General features: G+C 33.8%; 1 long non-coding RNA gene across 20 annotated transcripts; it reads right to left on the reverse strand.

The window, feature by feature from the left end:
- Positions 1–9235: 9235 nt before the first annotated feature.
- LOC145105092 (uncharacterized) lies at positions 9236–14583 on the reverse strand. Of its 20 annotated transcripts, none has more exons than XR_013707233.1 (10): positions 14404–14583; positions 14256–14324; positions 13181–14004; positions 12931–13014; positions 12687–12833; positions 12427–12591; positions 12217–12364; positions 10752–12002; positions 10051–10110; positions 9400–9811 (listed from the first exon to the last, which is right to left on the reverse strand). It is a non-coding gene; the product is annotated as an uncharacterized LOC145105092 (long non-coding RNA). The 20 variants fall into 20 exon arrangements; XR_013707234.1 differs by having other exon boundaries at positions 13181–14009; XR_013707236.1 differs by having other exon boundaries at positions 13181–13773; positions 13928–14004; positions 14256–14583.
- Positions 14584–14859: the final 276 nt, after the last annotated feature.

Below are 14859 nucleotides of genomic sequence, written 5' to 3' on the forward strand. Positions count from 1 at the left end.
TAGAGTTCTCCTTCTTCAATATGCACTAAGAACACATAAAAGGGTTCAAACAAGCTTACAAGAGATTAGGGTTTCAAAATGACAGCTTGGGAGAGTGGAGGCTGATGATAAGGGAGGCCTCAAGGGACTTAAGGTCTTTCAATAGGGTCTCGACCCTAAAAATTAGGGTTTGGGTTCTGAGTAATTACGCCATGCGTAGGGATTATACGCCCTGCGTAGAGGATAAAGTCCCCATGTCTATTTAATGACTTACGCCCTGTGTAATTCGTTACTTACGCCTTGCATAAGGACCATTTTTGCAAGAAAAATTGTATTTAAGTTATGTATGAAAACTAACTGAGAAACGGGTATTAAATATAGTTCCATGTATGGCATGACCAGTAAATATTATAATTATGTAGTCGAAGTTTATTCGTTCTTTTTTCCTTTAAATGAAAAGCGATATCTTTGGGCCTCTCAGTGATTTAATGTTGGCATTATAGTGTTGGGCCCAGCCTGGACTAAATTGATGTGTTCAACTTGTAGTCTAATAAGGTCATCATAAATCAGAAATCGGGAAACATAATCTTGGACTATGAGATTTATTTGTATCCATGTCTTGTGTTCGTACGATATCTTGTAGAACGAAGGCATAGTCGATCATTTATCTTGGGGCCAGTGTCTGATATGATTTAGCGTTTAGCAGTAGCTTTGGAAATCACCCTTTGTTGGTTATTCGAAGACTATACTTGCAATTGTAGTTGACGACTTATCCAAGTGGGAGACTGTTGGATTAAGCATCTAAGGTCATAACTAAACTAGTGGCATACCCGTCCGGTGGACAGATTGACAAATGTATAAACAATATATTGTTTTTACTTTGTTCTGTAACATATTTCTTCCCTCTGTTCCCATATTAGCAATGTACAATAAATAAGGAGTTTACGCACACATCCTACTCTCCGTTTTGTGAAATGACATTTTACGCAAGTCTTATACTTTTACATAAATGCAATAAACATAAATATACTTTATTTGTTCATGTATAATAGCTACTAATTTTTTTTTTGTTTTATTATTATAACATTTCTATTTTAAAACTTTTTTCTTATTAAGCCATTTAAACCTGAAGTTCTTAACCCATAGCAACATTGTGCTTTCAAATTTTGTCTAATTAGGAAAATATACTTTCAAATTCTTAATAATGGTATTTGTGGAATTAAAAACAAAGACACCAAGATTGATTGCTCAAAGAATGAGGATTATATTTAATTGCAAACTTGAGGGCTGTTTTGATATTGGAAAATAACATTAATCAAATACTTAAGAAATTAGAGATATGAAATAATCGTTGATAAACCAATAGAGAAGTCGATTAAAAAATACATAATTATTTTAACATATATAACATCTGATTAACAAAATCTTCAAACAATTATCATATATGGACACAATCTATACATCATCTATATCCATATCTACGTAAACATTTTTGTATTATGAAACCTTAACAAACTAACCTTGTACGCACATAAATTTTGTTGATTCGGGACGAAAATTAATGCACATGCGTTTATTAATGATTGAAAGAAAAGATGGATCTTAATTTGCACGAGTTGACTCATTTTCACAAATGGGTTAAATATAATTTCCAACCTACAACAATAAAAAATAATATGAAGTTGGATTTGTTGTATCAATAATTATTCCAATTCTGGCCCCACGACACACACATAAGACATAGTGAAAATATTAGATGGAGAACAGTAAACTATCTAAATAAAATACTTAATATATATATATATATATATATATATATATATATATATATATATATATATATATATATGTGTGTGTCACCTTTGTTGCGTCAGAAACATATATTGAATGTTGATAACATCCCCTATTCAGATGTTGTTGCTATCTATATCCAGTTTGGAGAAAACACAACCAATACCCATCAATCAACTCAAGGGTCGTCTTTATGCAATTGTAGTAATATGCAGTGGCAATGGATGTGCAATATATATCATCAATAAATAAATGATATGTGCATATCTACATATATATTTTACATCATATCTTAATATTTTATGTTATATTTATGCTTATTATAGAACAAAATATATTTATTATGCTTAATATCTGTTATATAGCATAAAAGACATGCTCGGAAGCAACATGGAAGCTCGAAGCAGGAAAATGCGAGTTTAGGCAAGAAGAAGACACAAGAAAGATGTTGCTAGACAGCTTGACCCCTCGTCAGTATTTTGACCATATCTCATGACTCGTAATTCCGATTAAGGTGATTCAAAATGATCTGAAAACTAGACACAATTTCGGACGACTTTCGTGTTTTGAGAAAAGTCGGATTTCCAACCACCACGACGTGGTGAATGGAATCTTTGCGATTTTTGACGCTGGCTTGGAGAATACGGGATAAACATGAGGACCACGACGTGGTGCCTTTACCACGTCGTGGTGGCCAGATTTTAGGCAAGTATATATATATATATATATATATATATATATATATATATATATATCCGAACATTATGACGAATTGGGAGACTGGGAGGTGACTTTCTGGAGAAGCATTACGAAAAATAACCTCTGGAAAACCCTTAGAAGAGGAGGAAACGATTGGAGCTCAAGATTTGAAGAGATCTAGACGAAAACACCAATTTATTCGGTTTGATCATGTTTATATTTATCTCTATTGAGTTTTTGTGTTTGATTTCTACCATGAGTAGCTGAATTTAGCTACTCCTGGTTAGCTAGATGAAGCTTCAACTTATGGATTAGTTTAATTAATTATGGATTTGACTTGTTGGTATTGTGCTTGTGTTTGATTGTTAATACCTAGCATGCTAATATTTGGTTGTTTAGTTGCTTGAATTCATGTTCTGTGTAGCTTAGTGATTATTAAATTACATGAACATGACACCTAGTGATTTAGTGAATATTGAATTGCTAGAGCTAGGATCGAACCAATCTTAGATAAGTGATTGAAGTAATTGAATTTAGCTGTGCTGGAGAACATAAATTATGGCCATAATTATGTTTGCATAATAAATCTTACATAGCCTATTCCTAATCCATAACTGATTATGTGTTTGATTGTGTGTGACCATGCATAGTTTTACATGAATTAGTTAAATATTAGTAAATTTGGACTTAAATTGCTAATAATATAATATTAGGTAACCAACTTTGATAATCCATAATTGTTAGCTAGCCATAAAGAAGAAGTGAATTCGAACTAAACGGGAGTGTTTTTAGTAATTGATTGAACCTTTGTTTAGTAATTAAGTTTATCTAGACTTGCAAAATTAGATAAAAACCTTTTTAATTATTGTTTGATTTTAGATTAATTTTGAGTAATTATTTTAGTTAATTGAATTCGTTCCCTGTGTTTGACCCCGACTTACTTTACTACATTACAATCCGACTAGGTACATTGTCTAGGTGAATATTAGTTAGTTAAGTTAGTTAGGTTATAAATTTAAAACTAGTAGGTACTTTTGTGCACATCAAGTTTTTGGCGCCGTTGCCGGGGAACGACTATTTTAGTTGTTAATTTAATTGCTTTAGGTTAATCGATCCTTTTTGTGGGGTAAAAACCGCAAAAGTTAATTTTCTTCGAAGTTTTTATTTTTCTGTTTGTTTAGTTTTCACGACGCGAGGGACACCTCTCACGACGTGAGTTTAGTAGTTTCTAGTTTTTTATTTATATTATTTTAAGTTCGTTTTTTTAATGTATTTTCCAAATCTCGATGCTTCTGATGCTTTTCTTGAGGAAGTGGAGCAGGAATTAGCGCGAGAAGATGAGGGATATGACTCAGACGAAGATTTAAGGGAGCTGAAAAAATGGATGGATGACATCCTTCCCGACGAACTAGAACAAGCTGAGCTAACGATAGAAGATGAGGAATTTCATCAAGAAAGAAATTTGGAGGAGCTGGAAAGTTTGCTAGCAGAATGCTCGGACGAAGAACAAAAACAACCAGAAATTCAAGAACAACGTCATGATATGATCATTACCACGACACGAGCTCATGATAGTTCGGTTTGTGTTTAAATGCATAGGGTGAATATTCCATCTTTGAAGAAGGTTTTGAAGAATGATCATTTTCTGACAAGCGACCAACCGGTCCCCACAATTTTTAATTTTCTGGGACTAAATATATGCTCGCTTGTTTGGCCAAGAATCAAAACGAGAAGTCAAATTTTACAAGTTGGTATGAAGAGAGTATCCGATAAAATGGATGAATTAATAACGAGCGGATTGACAGTTTATTAAGTTGGGAGTCCAACTCAAGACTCGCACAAAAAGAAGCTCTTATCGGGAGGCAATCCGATGTTTTTTTTAGAGTTTGAATTTTCTTTTCTTATTTGATTTAGTTTTAGTTTTAATTTTCGTGTTAGTCTTATTTCACCTTAACCGAATGATGATGTGTTTCTCTAGTTCTTGATCTTAATTGGTAGTGTTAAACGAAAGTGAAGAAGTGAAGGGGCTTAATTTTAAGAAGCCGTGCGATTTTTGAAGATCATAATTGAAGAACAAGTTTTTGAATAAGTGTGAGGTTCCCACATAATGAAGAGAAAATCATTTTGAAGCATATTTAATGAAAAGAAGACAACACGACGTGGACATCATCAACACGTCGTGGCAGTGGTTCAACACATTTTTTTTCAAGAAGGGTTCTTTAATTTCTTTCGATCCGGCACATTTGCATTCACAAGAAGAGGCTTTCCAGGTATTATATTTAGAGTCCGAGTGAGGGTATTATTGACAAAAGAAGGTTCTTTATAGAGAAAGATTAGAAAACGATGAGAGAAGCGAGATTTGAGCAATTTTTCAGGTGTTTGTTTGTGTCAATAAGTGAGGAGTCACGCCTAACAGTTTCGTACATTCGTTGGTGCCACATATATTCTAGAAATCAGCTCATTTTGGCACCGATTATTGCAATTTCAAGACCAACACGTCGTGTTGTCGCAGTCAGAATACCAGAAAAATAATCTGTTTGAGCCACCACGAGGTGGTGAATTCCGCCACGAGGTGGTGCTTTTCAAGTCCGTTATTCGAGTCTGATCCCGTACTTTTAGTAGTCTAAGTGTTTAAGAGTGGCGTTTCCAACTCTATATTGAATTCCATGGTATGGATGAGTTGTTCCCACACCATTGAATTTTACTTTTATGCCATGCTGAAGTAATGTCCCGGCTGCCACGACATGGTTGACACTTTCCTATGTCGTGGGGGAGTTTTTCATAACATCAGGAGGCTGCCATTTTACTTTCCAATTCTGTTTCCATATTTTAGAGCAAGCTAGAGATCCTACACACGATTCGAGATGCATCTTCTATCCCAGGGGAGTCTGTTCCTTTTTCTCCTTTTTATTGATTTTAAATTATTTTATGCATACAATGAGGACATTGTATGTAATAAGTGTGGGGTAGGGGTAGGAAAAGTAAATTGCTAGAAAAGTAGTAAATTTAAAATTTTTTAATAGATTTGAAATAATAATCTAAAAATTAAATCTAGTAATAATTTGAACTTAAGTTGCTAGTGTTATATGGGATGATCCGATGAGAGCTCAAATGTTTAACCGAACCAATATATGTTGTAGTATATTTGTGGCTTCCTAAGTCTTAGTGAAAAGGCCATGAGTTATGAAAAGGTAGTCTAGTAGTTTTTATGGCATAATATGTTTTGCAGCCTAAACCTGAAATCTATCCAGGAAAGCTTATGTAGTCATTGCAGATAGACTAATACCTTTAACCAATAAAGGTTGAAGTTAAGCACCCATGCCTAAGCATGTAGGATTTGAGAGAAAAAAAGTGAGATACATGTGAAAAAAAAGAGAGAAATTACCGAAAAGTTGAAGAATTTTGGAGCTATCAAGTATGAAGATCAAAAGATCAAAATTCCAAAAGAAAAAAAATGAAGATACCAAAAATCGAAAAAAGAAGGTGGTGAATTCAAAGAAATCAAAGATCAAATATCAAAGAAGTGAAGAATTCAAAGAGCTCCAATTTGGTATCTAAAGTTGTAATTTTTAGATGATGTATACTTGGGTTGCTTAACCAAAAATACCTTGAGGTTAAGAAAGAGTTATGGGGATTGATTCGGGGGGTTGCAGAAATGAGTGTTGTATAAACTAAGGGGTGAAGGTTCATAAGGATTGTGAGTATCTAGGATTGGGGAAGTTGTTAGGATTTTAGACACAAATATGCGCATTGAGGTCTTGGTATAATGACTGAGTTCAAAATTGATTGTTCTATATGATGGTGGTGATGAAGGTTTGAATTATAATTAATTGGTTTGCTTGAGGGCAATGAAAGGCTAAGTGTAGGTTATTTTGATATGTGCATATCTACATATATATTTTACATCATATCTTAATATTTTATGTTATATTTATGCTTATTATAGAACAAAATATACTTATTATGCTTAATATCTGTTATATAGCATAAAAGACATGCTCGGAAGCAACATGGAAGCTGGAAGCAGGAAAATGCGAGTTTAGGCAAGAAGAAGACACAAGAAAGATGTTGCAGGACAGCTTGACCCCTCGTCAGTATTTTGACCTTATCTCATGACTCGTAACTCCGATTAAGGTGATTCAAAATGATCTGAAAACTAGACACAATTTCGGACGACTTTCGTGTTTTGAGAAAAGTCGGATTTCCAACCACCACGACGTGGTGATCCCACCACGACGTGGTGATCCCACCACGACGTGGTGAATGGAATCTTCGCGATTTTTTACTCTGGCTTGGAGAATACGGGATAAACACAAGGACCACGACATGGTGCCTTTACCACGTCGTGGTGGCCAGATTTTAGGCATATATATATATATATATATATATATATATATATATATATATATATATATATATATATCCGAACATTATGACGAATTAGGAGACTGGGAGGTGACTTTCTGGAGAAGCATTACGAAAAATAACCTCAGGAAAACCCTTAGAAGAGGAGGAAATGATTGGAGCTCAAGATTTGAAGAGATCTAGACGAAAACATCAATTTATTCGGTTTGATCATGTTTATATTTATCTCTATTGAGTTTTTGTGTTTGATTTCTACCATGAGTAGCTGAATTTAGCTACTCCTGGTTAGCTAGATGAAGCTTCAACTTATGGATTAGTTTAATTAATTATGGATTTGACTTGTTGGTATTGTGCTTGTGTTTGATTGTTAATACCTAGCATGCTAATATTTGGTTGTTTAGTTGCTTGAATTCATGTTCTGTGTAGCTTAGTGATTATTAAATTACATGAACATGACACCTAGTGATTTAGTGAATATTGAATTGCTAGAGCTAGGATCGACCCAATCTTAGATAAGTGATTGAAGTAATTGAATTTAGCTGTGCTGGAGAACATAAATTATGACCATAATTATGTTTGCATAATAAATCTTACATAGCCTATTCCTAATCCATAACTGATTCTGTGTTTGATTGTGTGTGACCATGCATAGTTTTACATGAATTAGTTAAATATTAGTAAATTTGGACTTAAATTGCTAATAATATAATATTAGGTAACCAACTTTAATAATCCATAATTGTTAGCTAGCCATAAAGAATAAGTGGATTCGAACTAAACGGGAGTGTTTTTAGTAATTGATTGAACCTTTGTTTAGTAATTAAGTTTATCTAGACTTGCAAAATTAGATAAAAACCTTTTTAATTATTGTTTGATTTTAGATTAATTTTGAGTAATTATTTTAGTTAATTGAATTCGTTCCCTGTGTTCAACCCCAACTTACTTTACTACACTACAATCCGACTAGGTACACTGCCTAGGTGCATATTAGTTAGTTAAGTTAGTTAGGTTATAAATTTAAAACTAGTAGGTACTTTTGTACACATCAGTAAACACATATAAATGAATTCAGTCATAATATGATGTCGAAGGAGAAATCTATACATATATGTGAATTTCATTGACTTTAAATAAACCATATAACGGCATCAAAAAACATTTTGTGCACTGGAAATCAAACTCTATGTTTTTTTATTTTAAATATTTTTTCCATTTTCCCTTCCGTGTTTATGGCACATAGTTCTTGGGTAAGATTCAAGATCAAAAACACAAAATAAAACAATTCGAATGGAACGGAAAATGAATTCCTCTCCAAGCTAAATACCTGAACCATGGTTGCATCTAAAATAAATAATTTCAATACATAAACTAAACATTTAAAATCCAAGTGTCCCCAAACTTTTAACAAATATTTTTTCTGCGCCTGACAGTTACATCAGCAAAAAACTTGCAAGATAATTTTCATAAATCTAAAACTGATTGCCCTTTTTCAAAAACATTTTAGCTAATATTGAAAAATGTGAAAAATTCAAGATTTATGCACAAACCTAGTAGACAATTATCAGCTTCAAAGAAGACACGTGAAAGAAATATACGATCAATCTTTGGTAACTTAATCTTGTGTTATGTACAAATACATTCCAGCGCCCTGATCAAACTACAAAAACAAATTAACAGTGAAGGCATAAACTTTTGATTATTGGCACCAATAAGTGATGTTAAATTCTCTAATACAAATAAATAAGAATGAAAGGGTTAATTCATGTTGTAACGTGATTTATTTTAAATAAATGACAACAAATAAAAATGATGATTATAGCCTTGCAATGTACTTTAAATGAACATTTGAAAGTACATTGTTGTTATTAGTCGAAATAAGTATAATTTTATTGAAAATTTGAAAGGGGTAAAATGGTAATTTACTTTTTAATTGTGTACAAAAAAGTAGTTTCTTGGGCAAAACAGAAATAACATTGTACTTTCATGGGCAAAACATAAATAGCATTGTACGTTCATGGCTTTATATAAATGACCATTTTATCCGTAGCAGATGCGAAAAAGAAAGTGCATTGTTCTTATTAGCAAAAAAAATTCAAATTATATTGGTTTTATACAAATAAATTAGAATGAAATGGTTAAATTATGTTGTAACACTGATATATTTTTAAATAGATGACAATTATAAAAAATGACGATTATACCCATGCAATGTACTTTAAATGATCATTTGAAAGTACATTGTTATTTAACAACAACGGGGATTATACCCATGCAATGTACTTTAAATGATCATTTGAAAGTACATTGTTGTTATTAGTCAAAATAAGTATAATTTTATTGAAAAATTGAAAGGGGTAAAATGGTTATTTACTTAGGAACTCATGGTGTAAAATCCATAAAATTCATGAAAATTTTCAAATTTTAAAACAACCCGTAAATTATCATTGTTTATAAATGTTTTCAAAATAGGTTTCATATCAGAGTATTCCCAAAATCATAAAACAAAGCTCGAGGAGGTGCACGATCACGCCTTCGCCTTCCCGCGATCCTCTGAGGTACCTGAAACATAATCCAAAATTGTAAGCCCGAAGCTTTGTGAGTTCCCCCAAAATACCAATACATAAACAAATAACACATATATAATAACATCATGCAATGGGTCCACAACTAATATACTGGATTACCCATGAGCCCACAACATAAGTATGGCTTGCCTTAGGCCCACAGCTTATGTCTCGCTTGCTCCCTGAGCCCACAACATAAGTATGGTTTTTCCCTCGGGCCTACAACTTATGTCTGGCTAGCTCCCCGGCCTGATCAGTCATCAGACTGAATACCACTAAGCCCTCGGTACGAGTCTGACATGCCCATTCCCGGCCCTCAGCATGTATCTAGAATGCTCATGAGCCCTCAGTATGAGTCTAGCATACCCTCCCTGGCCCTCAGCTCATATCTAGTTTGCTCCAGGGTTTGTTGGCTACAGCACAAAGCAGTATAACTTCAACCCAACCCACATAATATGTCAACATATAACAAATAATATCATACACTGATAAACAGATAGTATCACAGGTAGTCCTACAGATCTACCAGACTAGTATATCAAAACTAACATGCATATCTATTCCATACTCAACATATCAACAATATCAGGTTATCAAACCAATGGGTTGGCCGTTGTGTCTTCGACCTGAAAGTATAGCCAGGAAAACTCACCTCACAAGCTGAACAAAATTGATAAGGCCCGATTCCAAATCTCAGCTCTCTACTCAATGCCTACAACCACCAAGTGACCAATTCCATCAAAATCTCAAAATACCCTCAAAGTCAAACTTGGTCAAACGTGGTTAAACTTGGTCAAACTCACAGTTAACTGGTCAAAATTAATAAACCCACTAAGTCAACCCAACCGAGTTAACTCAACATGGGCTGACCCATGCGAGTACGCGAGGCGTACTCCGAAGGTACGCTCAGCGTACACGAAGCTTCGCAGAAAACCACCATCGGGGTGGCTGACCGGGTATGCGGGGCGTACACCAAGCTACACGGGGAGTACCCTCACAAACCCAATTTCTTCATTAAGAACTTAATGGCTTCAACACCTAAGCTCACACTTCAGATCCAATGTCCAGAGGCATACTAGGGTCATAAAGTTTCCAACTTTATGACTCTATACGTCTATAAAGTCCTTAACACAAGGTCTTAATCCATTAAGACCTTCTACAAGATGATGGAGCCAAAATAGCTAAAAGGACCTCATTTTTATGGCTTAAGACCCTTCCTAGGGTCTGGAAGGACAACTCAAAACGTCTTAAAACCAAATATGCATGAAATGGGACTTTTGAGACAAGAAGAACAACATAAGATTACCAAAATGAAATCCAAGCAAAAAAGGCATCAAGGTGAAGACTTTTTACCTTCTGGAGCTTCTCAAGAAGGTAATGATCCAAGATCTACAAGCTTTCTTCCACTACTATGCTCCTTGATGCAAACCTTCTTCCTTAAGCACTCCAAAACACACTTTTTTAACTCAAACACACACTTGAGGGACTAGGGTTTTGCAAGGGACGACTCTAAGGCTTTGGAGGCTGGAAAGGTGGGGATAAATGAGCCATAAGGATGCTTAAATACCCCTCAAACCCTAAAACTTAGGGTTTCTTTCGGACATGAGTACGCCCAACGTACTCCTTATGCCCCAAAATTACAATATTGCCACTAGGGCTTCTTGTGGCTACTTCCTTCCAATACAAGGACCAAAATGACATAAATTAAATCCAAGGGATGAATTTGAAAATACCTGAAAACCGTGGTGTTACACATGACCAATCACAACAAATGTTAAAATATATCAAAAATTTTGCATTTTTTTTTTCGTTTTATGCCTTTTATTATAGAATACTGCCTGAAATTTATATATTGGCAAATCACACATTAACTTTTACTTTTGAAACTCAAATTTAGTACTTTTAAAACTGACATATTAAAAAGAATACTATCACTTGTTGTATTTTTAAAATTAAAATAGTATCAATCACGTTTGAAAGTAAAAAGCAATCGATTAGACTTTAAAAGTCAAACACATCATAATCATAATATCATAATACCATAATACCATAATACCTAAGATCGTTAAGAAAAACTAAACAAAATTTGTGAAAAAATAGATCGTCAACTCTTTTAAATAATAAAAAAATTAGAAATAGAATCTGGTTTCATAAACATCAAATTCAACATTCTTAGCCTTTTTTCCCACTAAAAGCAATGAAGGTCAACATCTTTTACTACAAAAACTAACCAAAGTCTAACTTTTTAGCCCTTTTCACCATTAAAGTTAAATATTGAAGAATATATTGTTAAAAAAAGAAACCTGAAACTCATTTTTTTCAGAACTTTGTGGGAATAGAAAATAGTTAGAATTATACAAAACTACATTACTTTTATCAACATATAAAAAACCAATCAACATAAGAAACTAATAAGAAGTAGTAACCAATGGTTTTTTGTTGTTTTTCTGTGTGATTTTGTGGTGATAGAAGATGATAACATATTCAAAGATATACCAATAACTAACTCTAATACAATGGTAGATTTGTCAAAAATACATTTGTGTCAAACCTTGGTCTGGGACTTCGGCTCCTTGACCTTCCTCAAGTATCATTCCCTTACGACTGAAACCAAAATAACAAAAAACACATCAGGAAAAAAAATCATAGCCGTTTCTATTTATTTATGTCATAAGCATAGATAACTCATATTCTTTTAGCATTAGGCCCGCGAGTAGATAGTAGTAGAATAATATCATGATATGAAAAGACGAAAAGGTTAATTTGGCAAATGGTAAGAAATTATTAAAAAAAAATTTAAATAAGAGAAAAGGGGTACCTTCTGTTCGTCCAGTGGCTGAGATGAATTTGAGATAAGAAGAAGAACCTCAAATCCCAAATGAGTAAAACGGTGATGAAGCAAAATGACAAACAAGAATTGCATTTGAAAGGATTACCAGGCACCAAATTACATTAAATTTCTACACCTGAAATTACAGAGAGAAACTAAAATATATTTATGAAATTCAAAAGATAAATATAAGCATACCTCTGCCTGCTTCCATAGAAAAATCATCCAAAGGAAGAAACTTTAGCCTTCTTAATAGATTTGCTAGTTCATCTTTGGTTTTAACTTTAAGGTAGATGTCAGATGATGGAAAACCTCCAAGGTGAATCCCAACTTTTTTTGCCATGGTTAAATAAGGAAGACTACCTAAGGCATCATGAATGCATAACTTATTAAAGATAGATTGAAAGAAACAAAGTCTGATCCGAACCATTCCCTTTTTTATATCATTAGGAAAATACCTCATCATACTGAGCACTTTATAGCCACGCCTTTTTTTACTTAAACCTATCAACTTTAATTGATAGAACCATAATGTCCTTTGAATAACCACACACTCCATTCCCTGTCATCATGTTGCTATCATGCTGGTCCAACGAAATGCCAACCTGCATAATGACATTATAAAAAAATGCCCCTCTTTTATACCTTCACATCAACTCTAACATAATAAAGGCTAATAGTACTTTTAATAATCAAAAGAACCTCATTTATCATAGAATGTACCCTTGCTTCCTTGCATGATCAAAAGAAAAAAAATGCCCTTTTCCCATTTAACCAAGCCATCTTCTGTAAAAGCACCAATCTTTGAAAGTTAGATTATAATCTTATAAAAATTGTTTTCACTTCTCTGGTACATCCTTTTAACATAAAAAGATTGAATAACCAAAGGATCGAAAAATAAGAGATTTTTTGCAATCCAATTCTTTAAGAGTAAAATTAAAACCAAACATACCACACAACACCTGGAAGAATCCATTGCCACTTTTTTCCATCATTTTTGGTAGCTAGATTCATATCATATCCAAAGTTAACTGAACCTGCATTAGAAGGACAAACATCTATCAATAGAGTCCAACAAATAACACTGAATTTTAAAATTAAAAAGCATTTGTCAAACAATTAAAGAGGAAAATTATAGTTTTCTAGGAGGCACAAGCTTCTAAAGTACCATGAACAGGCTTCAAATTTATTCCATTAAAGAATGAAATAATTCACTGAAAGAACAAAAATAATACAAACTCACACCTTTTTATATCAGCCAGTAAATAACATCAATTTGGAACATTATAAGAAGTAAACAAATATGGACTTTCATCAAATACTTGGTGGACAAAATAATTGCACATTTAACACCCACGCTTCTCTCTATCTCTTCAATCCATTAAAAAAAATGAAAATAAACTGTGCTTAATTGACAAAGAAAATAAGCAATGAAATCAGTCCATATGTTTGGTTGATATCCGCTTCAGATCCCATATGCATCTTCAGAAGCGATTAAGGCATCAACAAAATCTCCATGTTTGCGCCTCTTTTTCTTGTGTGTGTCTACAGTACGCGTCATCGATCGAGCATTTATGGACCAAACGAATACAACAAAGAGTGTTATCCCACTATAACGCCGATTATCAGTCCCACAAAGAATTACATTCTTTAAACAAAAATGAAATTGATAGCAACAAACTAATTTTAAAGAATTTACCTTTGTTGAAGACTTTTCAGACGAAATTATAGCCATAAGTGTTCACATGACGGAATCAAATCAAGCAATTGAAGGAACTGAACTGATTGTAGCATTGAAACATTGAACAATATCCGAACATTACAGAACATTATGAGGATAATTGTTATTCACGAGGATTTTTAGACTTAGGATAATAATCAAAACATAGAGATAACTAATTGTAAAGATTTTACCTTAGTTGTATACTATTCAGACGAAATTCTTTATCGATAATTGTGCACAAAAGGAATCAATTAAAGAAACTCATTGAAACATTGAAAATTTAAGCAGAAGTCGATAAATTTACCTTAGGTGAACAATTTTCAGCCGAACTTGAATCCATAGACGTTGACATCAAATGAAGCAATTCAATATACTGAGTGAAAGATAGAAACATTAAACATAGTCGGATCATTATATAGGCCCGATTTATAGGTCGTGGTTAGGGCAGTTACCCGCCTCCGTATCGTGATGATCGAAGGAGTCTTTGGAAGGAAACTGAAAACCTATTAAATGTGGGAGGAGAAAACGATAGATGGTGAGGAACATTGGGAGGAGCTGAAAACGGGATGCAACCTCCGATTTTGAGTTATTACGGTGGAGATTGAAAGAAGGGGGAGTTTAAATGGATGAGATATGTCGGACAGTTTTAGACTTACCCTTAACAATAGTATAAGACCACATGGTATGGGCCGTAACGAGAACAGGAGATGCTCACCTGGATGCCCATAACGTCGTTTTAATGGGGGAACACCGCCCCCCTAACTCGTTGCATCTCGTCGTGGCGAGTCTCGTGGGCGTTACGACAAATTGAAACGGCATGATTGTATACTGTTGGCTTTAATGACCGTTGCTGTTGCATCTTGTTGCCCATTTCCCCACTTGGTGTTATAATATCATTTGCTTATGTG

The sequence above is a fragment of the Lactuca virosa genome, chromosome 4 (genome assembly GCF_052849685.1).
Source record: "Lactuca virosa cultivar CGN04683 chromosome 4, Lactuca_virosa_CGN04683_v6, whole genome shotgun sequence".
NCBI classification, from domain to species: domain Eukaryota; kingdom Viridiplantae; phylum Streptophyta; class Magnoliopsida; order Asterales; family Asteraceae; genus Lactuca; species Lactuca virosa.